The following is a 5,719-nucleotide window of genomic DNA, read 5'->3' on the forward strand; positions in this document are numbered from 1 at the left end:
AGAAAAGCATCTGTCATGGGCGCAATGTCGATCTGAGCAGTAATTCAATGTCTCAGACCACGGTTCTAAGCCAGGAGGAGCAGGAGCTGCAAGATGTCACACCAGGTAACGCCTGCTCACGTGGGCATCACAAGAGTGTGAGTTTGTCAGGCACAACTTGGGCAGGTGTGGAGTTGAGCTCATGAAAGGCTTGTAGGCTCCAGAATCCACAGCTGGCTGGCTGCTGCTTGTAGCAGTCACTATCCCAGGAGTCCCAGTGCTCAGACCACTGCTTTCCTCACCAGGGGGTGGAAGGGGGCAGATGAAGGTCGGCAATTGTAGGCTGACTACAAAGGAGCATCCTTAGTGTCCTTCCCTTGGTCCTGTGGCCCTGTGCATGGATGGAGGGGCATGTTCCATGGAACTTACTTCCATGGGCCAACCACTCAGCCCAAGGAGGACTTAGGGAGAAACCACTTGATCTGGCTTGAGAGTTTACTATGAATATGACACAAGACTGACCCCAGTTCTAGCTCAGCTCATCATTACCATCTTCCTGTGTGTGTGTGTATGTGAATGCACACATTCTCGTACACATCTTGGTACTAGGTCTTGAACTCAGGGCCTGGGCTCTCTCCCTCACTTTTTTCATTCAGGGCTAGCACTCTACCACTTGAGCCACAGTTTCTCTTCCAGCCTTCGGGTGGTTATTTGCAGAAAAGAGTCTCACAGACTTTGCTAGCTGGGCTGCCTCTGAATATCAATCCTCATATCTCATACTCCTGAGGAGCTAGGAATATGAGAGCATGAGCTATTAGCATCTGGCCAAACTCCTCCTTGGCTAAAACAGACTACCTCTCTCCCAGTTTATCACCCATCTACATTTACCCCTCCTACCCCAGGCTTCAGACAAAACATAAACTCCTCCCCTGAGAACAAAGAAATGGGATCAGGTTTGAGGTTTATATTCTCCACATAATCAGGGGCTGGTGGGAGCTGACATGGAGGTCAGAGATCTAGGCCAGGGCAAGTAGACAGCTGTTAGAACAGAAGAGAGTATGAAAAGACATCCTTGCAGCTGGATGCCAGTGGCTCATACCAGCAATCCTAGCTACTCAAGAGGCTGAGCTCTTAGGGTGGCAACTTAAAGCCAGCCCAGGCAGGAAAATACGTGAGAAACTTCTGTCTACTAAACTACTAAAAAAGATGAAAGGTGAGTTGTGGTTCAAGTGTTAGAGTATTAGCTTTCAGCAAAGGAAGCTCAGGGACAGTGCCAAACTCTGAGTTCCAGCTCTAAGATTTTTGTAAGACACCACCTCCCACCCCAATCAGGCCATAAATCCAGATTTTGCTCATCCTAGATCTCACTTCTGCTCCTGCCACTTCCACAGCACAAGTGGCCGGTGTGTGGCCAGCACTGGGTTAAGAAGTGAACTTACACAAGGGGGGCATAGCCAGGTCAAGGTTAATGCCCCAGAACATTGAGGTACTGGCCATACCAGTCTCTCATCTCTCAGTTCCCTGGCCCTGGAATCTAAAGTCTGTGCCTCTGTGTTCTGGGCATCCAGAATTGTCTAGAAGTACCTAAGAGGCCCAACTATGGCTGGAAAAAATACTTGCCTCCAGAAATGTACATTGACATTTCCTAGATACCGACCAATACTTCCAACCCCCCTTGGCCTCACCTCCCATGTAGGCCCAAATCCACCTTGTGTGGGCAGCCTTTAGTCAGCTATCAAGCTTGGATTGTCCAGAGCCACTGGCAAACACCCTTCCCCCACTCCACTGTCAGACTGCTAGAAGTATGACATACCTCCAGAAGCCCAGCTGAGGAAAAAGACAGGACATCGCATGACTGACCCTGCCCTCCACCTCAAGAGGAAGGCACGAAACTATGCCAGCCGGCCCTGCAGACCCAGAATCCCCTGGAGGCAGACAAAGATATGGACAGCCAGACTTGGGCCCCAAAGACAAGCTGGAATGTGCAGGTCTCTGACAATTTAGGACTCATTGTAGACCCTGATGGGGGCTAAAGGCAAAGTTGCCATGGAGCAGTGTCACCATCCGAGGTCAGAAAGAGGCAAACAAGCACCCAGGAAATGGACAGAGAAAGATGAGGGAAAAATACACACAGACACCCCCCCCCACACACACACACACACTCATGGGTAGCCCAAGGCCTCAGCAGTCCCTGAGCACCTGAACATCCCAAACTCTGAGAAGATGGCACTATTGTCCCCAGACCAAATGTAGACAAATCACAGAGCTTCTCACACATCTGGAATGGCTCATCACACAGCATGGCATTTCCTTCTGTACACACCTCTATGAAGAAAACTCACCCACCTTATCTTTGGTTGTAGGTCATGGGGTTTGAACTTTGGCCTTCCCGCAAAACTCAGCTCTTCAGCTGAAGGTGTGCACTCTACCACTGGAGCCACAGCACCACTTCTGGTTTTTCTGAAAGTCTCACAGACTTTTCTGCCCAAGCAGGCTTTGAACCATAATCCTCAGATCTTAGCCTCCTGAGTAGCTAGGATGACAGTTGTGAATCAATGGCAGCTCCCAGCTTCAACCACCTTCTTACACCCAGGGGAAACCAAACTTGTCAGGCCACAAGGCACATGCAACCCTTCACTTCAGACTTTGATACCAGCATCCAAAACCATTCTTTCTTGGGTGGAGACAATATAGTTGAAACTACCCTCCCACACCTGCTCCCATTCGCCCACTCCCTGCCTTAGACAGGCCACAACCTCTGTAGTTCTTGTTAAGGTAATGCCCACCATGCTATGACTTCACACTCGGGAAAACCTGAGGAGTTCTTAGAAATGTCTGTACACTGAAGCAAGCACCTGGTCTCCCAACCACAGAAACCCCACTCCTTCACCATCTCTTGCAAGCAAGGGGTGTCTTTCTTGTTTTCCTGGTAGAAGAGCTTGAACTCCGGGCTTGGGTACTGTCCATGATGATGATTTTTTGCTCAAGGCCAGTGGTCTACAACTTGAGCCATGGTGCCACTTCTGGTTGAAGATTGGAGATGAGACTCTCATGGGAGCTTCCTGCCTGCACTGGGAAACAAGATCCTCTGGATCTCAGCCTCCCAAGTAGCCTGGATGACAGGTGTGAGCCACCAGAGCAGGGCTTATGGTGTCTCATTCTTTAGAATTTCCACCTAGTCCTCCTCTAGAAACTACCACTTAGACACTCCACTATCTCATTCAGGGACAGGGAGGCTCGGAATCTTGGTGGGGACATGGGCATTAAAGGGCCCCCTTCACATCACTACCCATCTCTAAGTTCCCATCCACCTCCTCTGGATGGCCTGGTCTTCCGGGGCAGATCAGACCCACTAGGACTTCTGGGGCCTGTATCTCCCCGCCCCACCCAACCAGTACCTGAGGATTTCTAGGGCTGGCTGCTCCAAGTTTCGGTGGAAGATGTCTGGAGGGATGCTGATAACCAGGGGTGCCCAGGGTAGAAGGAGTGTCCATCTCCCCTCTGTCAAAGAAGGGGACAGGACACATGGATGGATGTACTAAGAGCTACAGGGCATAACAATCCACCTATCACCCATGTCCCTTGGAGTGGTGTTTTATGTTGACAGTCCTTGGGCTTGGCCTGGGGGCCCAGGCACTGTCCCTGAGCTTCCTTTGCTTGAGGCAAGCACTCTCTTGGTGCCACTTCTGGCTTTTTCTGTGTATGTGGGAACTAGGTATTGAACCCATGGTTTCCTGTGCTCTACACAAGCCCACTACTGCTAAGACACAATCCCAATCCTGGATAGTGTTATTATGTGACCTCTTGGGCCTGTCTCGTTACAATCTTGTACATCTGTACTGAGTTTCTCACCAGCAGCCCTGGCTGGAAATGAACATGCTCCAATATGTTGTCCTTTATCTACAGCATCTTTACTCTCTATGCTTCCTGTCAGATCCTCCTTGTTAAGAAAGACCCCCTTTCAAGTGCTGCCTTTAAGAATCCTGATCCAATTGCCCTGGCAGTGAGGGGGGCGGGGATCTTCTCAGCTCTACACAATACTGGCCTTGTCATTCTCTTCCATTCAGCTGGTGTAGATTGAGAATGCTCAAAGGGGAAAGCCTGGCTTTCACCACCCAATTTCTGAAGGCTCTGATGCACTACCCAGGGACCTGTGCTGTATCACACTCCATGAAAGTGCACTTGAGGCCCACGCAATCTGTGGGCAAGAAATGAGGCTTGAAGTGAGGATCTGGGAGCTGTCTCTCTGAGTTTTTCTGTTCAAGGCTGATGCTCCAGCACTTGAGCCACAGCTCCACTTCTAACATTTTGGTGGTTCCATGGAGAGTAGAGTCTCACTTGCTTTCTAGCTTATGGCTGGCTTCGATCTTTGCACCTCAGATCTCTGCCTACTGAAGAACCAGTATGTCAGGTGTGAGCCTGAGCAAGATATGACAAGCACCAGAGCCTTTCTTTTGAGCTTCTGTTTATTTCGTGTCAACTAGCAAGCCCTAATTAAAATAGTCATTTACAGGGGATAAAGTTCCTCTCCTAGGTCAGTTAATCCAAGGAGATAAAATGTCTTTGGAAAAGGCTAGTCTGAGTTGGCCTATGTGAGTGTGTTTGTGAGAGTATGAGTTTCAGGGATACCTACCCCCAACTCTCAGGTGCTTCATTCTCCCAGTAGTAAGTACATCCCCGATCTCCACACCAAGGAAGGTGGGTAGGGGAGAGTTCATAAGGTCACATCAAGTGGGATCATCTGAATTCTATCCTGCAACTGAAGCTGGGAGAGATAATAGAGAGAAGAGGTTTAGAGGAACATCAAGGTAAGCCCCTTACCTTTGGCTACAAGTACCAGAGAAAAGAATGAATCCATCCTTTTTGGTACTAAGATAACCGGTGCCCACTATTCATTTATTTTATTTGTTTGGGAGTCCCAGGGCTTGGATTCAGGGCCTCAGTTTCATCACTGAGCTTCTTTTACTCAAGGTTGAGGCTCTACAAATTGAGCCACAGCACCATATATATCTTTTTGTGGTGGGGGGTAGGTGGTTTATGGGAGATAAGAATCTCCATGCCTGGGCTGGCTCTCAGTCAACACCATCAGAACTCAGCCTCCCGAATAGCCAGGATGACAGGCTAGAGCCACCAACACCTGACCGCCATCATCCATTTATAATTCCCTAGGGCCATTGCTGAGCCATCCGCACTGCATCCCCGTTGTTGTGAGTTAGGAGCAGACATGAATGGGTTTGATACTTCAACAGCCTACCTACCTTTGAGCATCGTTCCGGGTCAGTCCGATTGTGGCTTCCTCCTTATCCACAGCAATGACTTGGCTCTGTCATCAGAACAAATATCCCCCAGGAGGTATCAGGTCTGGAGTTTTTCCTCTGCACACCATATCCCCTCCCTGAAAAGACACACCCCAACAAAGCAAAGTAGACATAGAGTGAATTCATTTTCTTATAATCAGTGTCTGGCCAGATAGGTGACAGTGAGGATCAGAGGCCCGGGATTCGGCTGTGCAGTTGGATAACATGATGCCTCCTCATCCACTTTCCTTTAACTGTCTTAGAAGAGGGTAGTGAAGAAGGATTCACCAGATGAACTGACAATGAATAACCATCACATTCTAGCCCAGGCACAGATGGGCTTACCTGAGGGAGGGAGTTCAACAGCCTGAGCAAGAAAGCTCCTGACCAACAGCCTACCTCCAGAATGAGAGGGCCACCTTGGGTCCCAGCCACACATGGCG

This window comes from Dipodomys spectabilis, unplaced genomic scaffold (genome assembly GCF_019054845.1).
Source record: "Dipodomys spectabilis isolate Male_0828 unplaced genomic scaffold, ASM1905484v1 ptg000228l, whole genome shotgun sequence".
Classification (NCBI taxonomy): domain Eukaryota; kingdom Metazoa; phylum Chordata; class Mammalia; order Rodentia; family Heteromyidae; genus Dipodomys; species Dipodomys spectabilis.